The 11,241-nt window shown below is 48.2% G+C and overlaps 1 long non-coding RNA gene across 1 annotated transcript; it reads left to right on the top strand.

Annotated features, from left to right (window-relative positions):
* The first annotated feature begins 3,800 nt into the window (after positions 1 to 3,800).
* Positions 3,801 to 11,236, top strand: LOC120398409. The gene is made up of 4 exons (XR_005594567.1): positions 3,801 to 3,843; positions 8,028 to 8,093; positions 8,814 to 9,014; positions 10,856 to 11,236. It is a non-coding gene; the product is annotated as an uncharacterized LOC120398409 (long non-coding RNA).
* Positions 11,237 to 11,241: the final 5 nt, after the last annotated feature.

The following is an 11,241-nucleotide window of genomic DNA, read 5'->3' as shown; positions in this document are numbered from 1 at the left end:
TTGAGTTTCAATTTCTATTCCAACTCCAATTTTTCTGTGGCTTGTAAATTTCTCAAATTCAGTTTTGGCTGAAAATTTCCATGCTTGGTCTCAGCGTAAATTCTAGAGAATTTAAACTGAGTTAATTATTTTTCTTGACATGAACTAATCTTGTTTTTTCCCATATGTTCCAATCACATATGTGGGGACAACAAATACATGGATCAAGGGATGTAGAGGTATTAAACTTGACTTGTTCTGTTCTCATTGAGCTCTAAAGAGTCAAACCAGGTTTTTTTGCTGGGGGAAGAGTTCTGTCGTTTTAAGGTAATGAACATATACGCTGGGGAATACTGTACATCTGTGTTAGAATTTTTTCTATTTTTGAGAAGTTTTTAGTGTTGCTCAAAATGTTGGCTGTGCCAGCAGCACACTAGCTGTGCCATACCCTGAATCTAACACCTGGTCTTGATTGGGCTGTTGTCCAAACTGGATTATTAGTAGCTGATTATTCTGAGGGTAATCCATGCTGGCATTGTGTGGATCTTTGTCCCCGTCTAGTGGCTGGACCATGTAAGAGGCTTATGATTTTGCTACTGCCTCCAAGCTGACGGATCTGGTCCTTTTAGCTCAAGTGGCAGCATTTCATGCTCTTAAGACTTAGATCAAGGTGTTCTAGTTTCCATCCCTGTGAGTGCCCCATCCAAGAGTGTCATTGACATAATCACTGGAGGGAAAAAACAGTGAATGTAGTTGCTTTTTAGTGTATATTAACAACATGGGTAATTCCAGTTACGGAAGGTTTGGTTCAAGAGGTATCGAGCCAAACAGCTCCAAACCAAGAAAGTTAGGAGCTCCATGAGCCTAATAACCAAATGATGGAGTAATAGCTGTACATTTTCCTGCACCGAGTGTTGGCTTTTTGAGGAATGAGTGGACTACTGCATTTTTCGGGGAGGCTGGCAGGTTTGCTTCCCAGCGGGAACAGTTGATTTTTGTTACTAGTAGCCATAGTTATTCTTCACTGGTTTTCAGCAGCCAGGAGGGGGGATAGACCAGTTGAGTAGGTAGTTGTGTAGCAACTCAAGTGTGGCTCTGTCTCCCTCTAGTGATGCCTGAGCCACATATAGTGGTTAGTAAGGCTGCAGGAGGACTGAGTCGTTTAGCTCAGGCTGCAGAGGCTCATGCTTTTAGGGCATCCCTTCACGCAGAGATCCCAGGTTCAATCCCTGCTGTTAACAACTCACTTTAGGGCATGCATTGTTACTGTTACCCTTGCTGGAATATGAAAGCTTGTCTGTCTCACCAACAGAAGTTGGTCCAGTAAAAGATATTACCTCATCCACCTCCAGTCTCTAATGCTGGAACATGTAATTTGCCGGAAGCAGAGCTGTTTTAAGATGGATATTTTAGACCCTGGTTGAAAACAAAACATACATATGAACCAAACCAGCCCTCAGCAGGGTCAGTGTCAGAGGATTTATATTAAGGAGCGCATCTACTTGGAGCAACTAGCACAACCTCAGAGAATCCAAATTACTACAGCAACTCTGTAGTAAACACAAATAAAAGCCCTCAAGCAGGGGAGGGTGCAGGCAGGGCTTCCTCACTTTGCATCAACATTGAGGCAGTTTTTAGAGCATCCCTTTCTTGTGAAGAAGAATTCAATTGTGTGTTTGTCATCTGACACTAACAATTCCCTCCCTTCTCCTTCCCCTCCTCCCCCCATTGCTTTGAGAAGACCCTTTGGTTCTGAAAAGATCATGGTCTGTTCTGGATATTTGTAGTGCGAGCATGATCATGGAGAGGAATGAAGTTGAAGCACTTGTGCGTTGATGGAGTGTGGGACTTTCGGAGAAGATCTGTGTTGCTGTGCTGCCACCTAGTGGTGATGTTCCATAAGAAGGACTCAGAAACACGGAGGCTGTGTGGTATAGTGGTCTGGCCAGGCAGCTGGGAGTACAGAGCTGGGGGTAGGGGGTGTCTGGTCCTGGCTCCGCTACTGACTCAGTGTGACCATGGGCAAGTCATTTAGTGTAAAATTTCCAAAGGCCCCTAAGTCCAAATTTGACCCATTAATCTTTCTGCTTCAATTGACGCTGCTGCAAAATTGATCTAAAAATACCCACCTCACAAAGAAACTAAGTCTAACTGTGTGTCAAAGTGCTTGGAGGTCCTTCAGGAAAGATGGTGTAGCATTGTGGAGTACTGTTATCAGACGTGGCAGACCTGTCCCAGGGTACCTCCTGTGCTCAGGTTGTAAATGTCATCTTACAGTCTTTTCCTGCTTGCTGCAGAGGAGCCAGTAGCACAGTGGTATTAGACACCTACAGGGATGTATTTATGTGGCCCATCCGGCACAGTCAGCTTCTATAATCTCTCCGTGTTCATTGAAATAGAAAAGGTTTGTGGCCATCATGACGGCAAAGGAAACCCTCCAAATGTGCACAAGTATAAATCGATACAGTGTTATTGTCTGCAGGCTGCAGAAGTCTCCATTACTCGTAGGGGGGGCAGAAGGGAGGGATGAAGGCTGAACAATTCCAGGATCAACCTAAAAATCTGAGGTCACAATGCTGCATCTACCCCGAATTCTTTTTTTAGGACTCTTCCCCTCTGCCCCCCCGTTGGGAGCCCCACTGGTGCGAGTGCAGCTGTAACACTGGCAGCTGCCTGCGTTTTTATCCCACTTCATTTAGCCTGATGTGGCTGGCTATGTCTTGCACTGCTCAGCTAGCAGCTGTGGGACAGCAACTAGGACGTTTTAGGGAATTGCTCATTATAGACACAACCTTCAAGGATCAGACCACAGGGTCATTACTCAGCACAGCGTGTGAAGCAGAAGAGTGGATATACTCTGTGCTGGGCCTTGGTTTCTCACCCCAAACACCCCGGAGGAAATCTGCAGAAAAGCTAATGCACCTGCAGGCGGTCCTGCTTTGTCTGTGACCCCTCTCGCTCCGTCTGCACTAGATCCCCTCCACCCTCTCCCCTCCTGAATTGTATTTCACTGGCATGAAAGTCTGAGTCACCAGGGAGGCAGGACAATTACAGATGTTCAGTGCATGGATTGGTGTGGCAGGGTGCTGGTGGAGAAGCCCATAATCAGCTCCTGCCACTCCAGCCCCAAACTAGGGGGATGGATTGGGGCTGGGTGAATAGCCCTGTGCCTGCCTGGTAACTGGCCGCACCTGCCAGTCTTATTAGCCCGGAGCTATAAAGGCTGGGGGAAGCCAGAGATGGGGGGGGTGGGGGAGAGGAAAAGAGAGAGGCCAGGCACACAAGGAAGGACGTGGGAGCTGCCTAGTCTGTTGCTGGCCAGGCCTGTTGTAGGCAAAGTAGCTGTGAATCCTGTATCTAGTTGGGAACTGGTGGTGGGAAACCTTAAGAGCACGGGTGTTGCACCAGACTGAAGTGTCCCTGACTCACTGAAGAGGGAGGCCGAGCGGCCGAATACCCAGGGCCCAGCACGAACCCCATTACAATTGGTTACAATAGCAGTACTCTCAGTCTCTGCTTCTATGTCAATCCCTTAGATCCCTGCTTTATTTATATTTTGTTTGTTTGTTTGTTTTGCTGAAGGCTGTTTTCTTTATGTCCTTTTTTCCCTTTTGCTCATTTCACACCTAGCCCCAGGGATCCTGTTCAGAGTGTGAAATAGCCGGCATCAGACCCTGTGGGAAACTCCAAAATGCACTGAAACACCTTCCTTTAAATGTATGTCAGCCGGCTGAGAGGGGTTTGCTGGGGATTCTGTTGACCTCTGTAACTAGGGCATTATTACGGGATGACTGAGTAAAAAGAAGTATTCCGAGAGACTCTGGGAAAGGAACATCTTGAAGGGGCCTGTGTCCCAGGAAATGGGTGTGTGTGTGTGTGGCGGAAATAGGGAAAGAACAGTTAATTATTGAAAATATTTACCACTTGTAACTGTTAGAGATATTTGCCAACACTGATTGTGTATCTTCCTTATCAATCTGGACTATAGATGCTGTAGATACCTACTGTAGTCTCTGTGTGTATCTTGATGCGAAGTGCTGTCTCTGCTCATTTTATAATGTCAAGTTGTACACAGACACCCTCCCGGTGTGGGATATAAAGACTTCACTGACATGCACTTGGGGTGGGTGCACTTCTCAGGAGTGGTGAAGCCATGAGTGAGTTAGGCAGTTCCTCCCAAGCTCATGTCACTAAACCCTGTGCCCCAGCATACCATGCAGGGTTCTGTACCTGGCATGTATGTTACAGGGAAACTATTTCAGGAATGTCGGGGGGGGGTGTTGTTTTTTTAAACCCTTAACTCTTTTCCATACCCCTGTGGCTGCAAAGTCAGGTACCTCCGTTACTATGGGCCTGACACTCTGGTGGTGTAACCTGAGGTCGCTCGGTTGAAGTTAATGGACCACACCAATTTCCACCAGCTGAGGAACAGTCCCCATAGTCCCAATTTTTGGATGTGGGGGTCTAATTTGCATCCCCAGGAAATGTACGTGTTCACTGTGCTCACACAACGTGCACTTGAATTCAGACTGGGCAGCTGCACACATTTGCAGTTGGGCATAGTGTTGTCTGATGGGTACACCAAGCACATGGCTACCCAGACTATTTTGGAGGCGCGATTTATGCTCCAATGTTCAAAAATGGGCCCTTTAATCTCAGGAGCGGGGCCCAGTGTGCCTGTCGCTGACTACCTGCTGCCCAACTGGTCTTAAGGGAAGGCACCTGGGCCTTATAGAGAGAAGAGCTGCCGAGAAGGCTGAGGAAGAAAGCAATTGGGGAAGCTACTGGAGGAGTGGCCTACGACACATGCCCAAGAGGGGCCTGTGCTACCTCCTGGCCCTCAGGGGAAAGACTGAGCAGAGCCGGGGAAGGGCTGATAACTGAGTCTAGCAGAGAGACTCGGAGCCAGGCAGACCTCAGGGAGGAGGGGCTCTGTGCTGTGGGAAGCTGGGGTAGAAGAGATTTTGGGTTTGACTTAGTTTGGGTTTGTTTCATGTTAGTAAACCAGTCCGCAAGGAGGGGGAGTTGTTGAACATAAGCCTCTGTGGATTATTCCTGTGGAGGGAAAACTGAGGCAGGGTGCCGCAGAGCCATGCTTGGCCAGCAGGGGATACAACAGGGCAGGCGCGGTCAGTTTACAGGCTCCCAGGGGCTACTGCGATACAATCAATACATAATAATGGCATGTAATGGTAATCATTGTGCAACTTGATTAGCTAATGTTTGTAAAGTGCTTTGAGATCCGTGTCTGGAAGGTGCCAAGGAGATGTGACACCAGGTAATAATTTGCAGCAATTCCCTGGTTGCCCATGGGGGGACCAGAGCAAAGCCTGCAAGTCATGCAAAGCACTCTCTGCTAGCTGTCCCCATGCTGGAGGATCACTCCATGTCGAGAGATCACATATGCTGAGCTCAGAGCGTGCCAGAATGTCGGCAGTGGCTTAGCACTGTGCCCTCAGCTCTCCTCAGAGAGCAGCATATGTCTCAGGTCGGTTCCATGAGGGATCACAGGGGTGACTGTTAACGCCTCGTGGATGCCGCTGGGGCGCTATCCATGCCATGCCGGCCGGCGCTGTCTGCTCGCTGCCAGATTAATGCCGGTGAGCCGACTGAGTGCACTAATATGCACACACGGTCTGTGCAGCACACCACAGAGAGGCTGCTTCAGCAGCTGAGCCCTTGATGAGATGTGTCAGCTGAGAGGGGCCAACGGGAACAAGACTCCCCCCGATGCGGGAGCCAAGAGACCCCGAGCAGCCCTCCGGAGGGAGATGCAGATTCAGGCGCGTGCCCCAGAAATGCCAAACAAAGGAGAGGGTGATGGACGTCCCAGTGCCACCGCGATGCCAGGGAGTGGCACTCACATGTGAGGTGGTGGTGTCTCCATGGCATGCCCTGGAGGGGCTGGTAGGTAGAGAGACATGTTGAGTGATGCCTAGATCAATGCGCCAGAAGGGAGGAGGGGGTGTGCTGGGCAGAAGAGGGTGTGGGGACTGCGGGGAATTTCAGAACACAGGGCTCGATTGAGAACAGTGTGTGGAGTCAGAAATCTAGGGGGCTTCTTCAGTGTGCACAGCCACCTGACGCCCTGGGAGTCTCCACAGGGTGCAGGGGGTGATGCTGCTGCTAGCAATGCCCAGTGTGAACCACAAGCTCCTGGCCAGAAGCAAGCCCACAAGGCTTGCACTCCAGACCAAACCTAGACGTGTCTCTGGCTGCTAGACCGAGCTGCTGGCTCTGTGCCAGGCAGCAACAGCGTTCCACTAGCTAAGAGAGGCAAACTCATATTGCGCTTGTGTGTTGGGCGATCCAGTGGTCCTAGCCCTAGGTGAATGTGGCCTTGCTTTCAAAGCTGCTGAGCAGCCCCAGCTCCCACCAACTTCAACTGGAGTTGTGGGCACAGATCACCTCTGTAAATCAGGTCCAGAAAGGATTAGTAGGGGTAAATGCTGAGCACTGGCTGGCTGTGACCCCCTTAATACAGCACCTTCCAGGGGCACCAGCTGTTGATCTGACATTTTGTATGTAATGGGCCCAGGACAGTAGGACGCCACCCTCTCCTGGCCTGTAAGCTAGATCTATATAGCAACGCACCTGCTGCTGACAATTCAAACCGCTGCTGAACACTGCTTCAACTGTGAGGAGGGTCCGGGTGTCTCCTCTGATTGTTTCTCTTGCAGCCTCTGCCTCTCCCTAAGCTGCCTTGTTCTATACAAGCCCAGTGTGGCTGGATGCAATAATGCCAGACTTCCCAAGCTGCTTTGCCAGCCCCAAGTCCACACCCCCAACACTCCCTCGTCTCCTGCACCTCTGTGTGTGCCCCGCCCCTGTCAGCCTTTCCCAGACCCTTATCAAAACCTGGATCTATCCCTTGCTCACCCGCGCTCAGTTGTTTGTTGGCAGTGGTGAAGGGAATCTAGTCTGCCTGGAGCATTTTCAGGGAGCACAGCCAGTGAGGGGCTGCTGCTGGAATACCGAAGTCTAATCAGTGGCATGACTGAGTCAGGAGGCAAGGGCTAAGTTTGGGGCACCCGAAGCAGCCTCTCTGCACTCTGATGGCTTTTGAAAATGCTAATGGAGCACTCTTCCCCAAAAGCAAGGCCTCAGCCCCACCCCCTCGGAACACAGGCAATCCAGAATATGCAAGGTACTTGGCTAATACCCACGCCTGCCTTTCAAATCCCCAAGTAAACCCAGCTCTGATTTCTGCCTATAAGCAGGTACTCAAATAGCTTCTCGAGCTTGTGCAAGCTATTGAAATGTTGGGCATTAACCTCTCTGCTCCTTGGTTTGCACATCTCTAAAATGGGCAAAATCCTCACAACGAAGTGGTGGTGTGAGGGTTAATTCATATTTGCGAAGTGCTTTGAGATCCGTAGATGAGAGATGCATAGTTTTTATAATGGGATCGCTCCCACTCTAATTGTGAAGAATTTTTTTCATTCTAACCTTGTTTTTACTTGCTATCAGCTCTGAAATGTTTCCCCTTCTGTGCTCTGCAGCTGATGTTTGGTAGGGAAATAGTCCTGATTATTCTGGCATAATGAGATGAAATTACCCTGAAGATTGGGAGAAATTGCCCAGTTCCATCTGTGAAGAGAAATGGTAGAAACTCCATTGCTAGGGACACCCAGTACTACACTATATTGTTGGAAACGGTCCTGTATTAGCTGAGGGGGGTTGGCTATATATGACCTAGCTGGTTTTTCTCATCTCTCTGATTCTATTAATATTCTGCTATAAGATTCAGTAATTCAAGGGCTTTAAAAATAAAAGGACAAGTCATATAAAAAAACTCCTCCTTTCCATGCATCCCAAACAGGAAGAGAAAGACAAACTCACATGACAGAAACGCTCAAGGTATTTTCAGTCGTACTAAAATGGTGTTTAAATAGGCAGTTGGAAACAGTGAGGTTTCTATATGACGGTCTAGTGCCATCTGCTGGATATTTTATGGTAAATTTAAAAATGTTGAGAATCAGATAGTGCTTTCCCTGCCATCCACTGGGAGCACCCTTTCTTTTTTATTTTCATCTTTCTCTTTTCAGGTCAATTTATTCCTGGTGAAAGGCTGACAGCCCGGGAGATTGACAGCCTCTATTTACAGAGAGCAGGTACAGTGTATAAGCACCAGCAATGCAAACTCCCCACCCACACCAACAGGCCTCAATCCTGACTTCCACGGACCAGAAAAGAGTTTGGTCTTCATGGCCCATTTCATCCTCCTGACACTATCAGGCCAATGAGTTGGAGTGGTGGTTTATGTGCTGTGGACACCTTGTGCTTTGGACTGAGCCCCAAAATGCATTTCTACTAGCCCAGCCCATGGCAGCAACTTAGGCGCTCTACCTGGCTGGGCTGCATGTGAACTGGTGATCTAGAGCTGGCAAGCACCAGATCTCATTAACAGTCCCCTGAGCCATCCAGCTCCAGAAGTGGAGATGGGCCTGAAGCAAAAATCCTGACAGTGACCTTCTCTGAACTTGAAGGAAGTTCAAATCTGAGTCTGTGCTTTACAGATCTTGGCCCATTTCTAGTCAGAAATGTGGCATTTTCTAGTATTTAAAATGACCAAAATACTTGGTGGATGTTTGGGTTCAGTGGCCCCCTCCTCAGGGTAGGGGGCAGCCCTGCCATCGTTTTGGTGAGCTCCACCCATTGAACCTAGTAATCACATAGGATGGGGTGAATGCCCAGTTCCAGCAAGGCTCTCATTCTAATACCCTTGGTTTGGAGTGTAATGGACAAACACACCCAGGGAAAACGGGTTGGTTAATCTTATTTCTCTTTGTGTTGCTTTCTCCTGTATTCTGTGCTTAACCTCTTCCTCCTAGTCTAAATGAAGTGCCATCAACTGCTAGCACTGGGATCCTGCTAGCAAGTTGTTCCTACCCCTCTTAAGCTGTCTGTTCCCAATCATCTTTCTGCCTAAACTCCAAAATGTTCCGATCACTGGAGAAACGCCTGGTCTCCCTATCCCAGGGCTACCCTGCTGTGGAAGGAGGGTCTAGACTGGAAGAGCTAGACACGCTGAGGTAAGCAAATTCAGCTCTAGGCGCACCCCTTCCTTGAGGGCTTCCACCAACCACACCAAGCTGAGGGTGAGAGAAAATGGTGCAGAAACATACGTGGTGGTTCCTTTTCATCTCCAGCTCCTTGAATTAGACTCTTGTCCTCACTTTGAAGGAAAGAGGAGGGACTCTCCCCGATATCTGTCACGGGGGTGTGGGAATCTCTGTCATAGTCTAATAAGAAACTGCCTGACATACTGCCTTGTCCTGCAGTAGATGGAGACTAGTGGAGGAACCCATGGTTGAAAACTACACACTTCTTAGGTCTCTTCTTACTTTTGGCAGGGTCTCCTTACCTCATCTAGGCAATAGACTGCAGACATCGCTAATCCACCATTCTTATTAGTAACTGTAATGGGGGCTGGGAGCTAGCCAGAGAGGATGCAGTGCTGTGTCTCTAGTGGCATTGACTGCACAAATGGACTGGCTTATAAATCAATTTATAAGTTGAAATTGGCCCATAATGAGAGAGAGATTGAGCAAAACTGACTGGTAGCTGCAGACCACTTAGGAATCTGAGATCTCGGTGCATTAAGCGAAGCCAGGGGGAAACGCCGGGTAATGCAAGCAAGGCAATCAGGTTTGCTGCAGTCCACTGTGAAATGTGCTCATTGTTGACTAGGGGGAACTAATACAGGGGCGCCTACACGTGTGACCTGCTCCACTCTCCTCTCTGATGGAGGTGTGGCCTGTGATGCCCGTATCATAGCACATAGTGTCCCATCCTGATCAGAGTGGAACCCCATGGCGCTCTTTGATTTCTTCTTAAAGTCCATTATTAGTAATTTAGCAATTTACTAATAATTATATTTTCAAAACAAATGCTATCGCATTGGATTTTCTAAAACCAAACCAATCTCCCTAGCCCAACACTGCAGTCAGAAACCATTCTCGGCAGCTCTGGCATCCCCTTGGTGGCCTATGCAATAATGACAGTGCAAAGGAGGATAAGCATTTCAGTAAGGAAACAATTTCCTGTTTGCAGCATCCTAGGGCTGGGTATATAAAACCAGATAGAAAGAACAATTTAAAATAAGACCAACTGCCCGCTCAGTGCCCTTTAAAATACATGGGGCCAAATTCATTCCTTGAAAAGCCTGGAATCACAGAAGGATCTAATGTAATCCATTGTGTTAAATTATTATTTCTATTATGAAAGATTAAGATTGGGAGCCTGCTGTGCTATGCACCGTTCACACCTGCTGAGAGACAATCCCTGCCCCAAACAACTTATAATCTAAAAAGACAGACACAGGGTGGGAGAAAAGGAAGCACAGTTGTCCCCATTTTACAGCTGGATAATTGAGGCACAGACAGATGAAAAGACTTGGCCAAGGTCATACAGCAGGGCTACGGCAGAAGTGAGAATTGAACCCAGATGTCCCAGGCCAATGCCTTAACCATAAAACCATCCTTCCTCTCAATGAGAAACAGGTGTTTTGAGAGGCCATAGAAAAAACAAGGCTGGTTCTCCCTAGCATGCCGTAGCACAGAACTGGGAATGTGAGCTGCCCTCCTTGCATGCATAAAGCTGATTTTCTGCACTGGGCTGCTGGTTCTTTGAAGCCTTGTGTAGTCAGGCACCGTGTTTCTCTCCCTCTCGCTGTTTAGAGTTTATTAGCATATTCGCTCTGCTGACTGTCATGTGCAACTATAAAATATGCTCTCAAACAATTGGCCTGGGAGATTCCAGAGAAAATTAATACAGAGGAGAAAAAACACGCATCTGTGTAAAGCATTTCAGCTTCAATATTCAGCTGACATATCTCAAAGCTAAAAGGATTGCAAATATCTTCTGTAAGCAGGGAGGAAGAATCGCATACAGCGGAAGAGAAATATCGGAAAAGAGAGAGGGGCAGGAAAGCTCATTGCTATAGCATCGGACAATGAAAAGTGACACCCATTAAGGGTCCAGTGCCATTCCCGCTGGGCCCAAGCCTGAGAGGTACTGAGTGCTCACAATTCCCATTGGTTTCAGAAGGAGCATCTGTGGAGGCTCAGTACCTTCACAGAATGCTGGACCCATCAGAAGGCAATGGCAAATCTCTCATTGACTTGGATGGGAACAACAGCAAGTCCAGAGCAAGCAGACTTTCATCATCGGCGTCCTGCCTGATTTCAGCTGCTAGGATATTACATAGAGAGAGAGGTGGAGTTTGTGGTTAGTTGATATGTAAACCCATATAGGTGC

The sequence above is a fragment of the Mauremys reevesii genome, linkage group 1 (genome assembly GCF_016161935.1).
Source record: "Mauremys reevesii isolate NIE-2019 linkage group 1, ASM1616193v1, whole genome shotgun sequence".
Taxonomy (NCBI): domain Eukaryota; kingdom Metazoa; phylum Chordata; order Testudines; family Geoemydidae; genus Mauremys; species Mauremys reevesii.
This window is presented reverse-complemented; position numbering and strand designations above follow the sequence as displayed.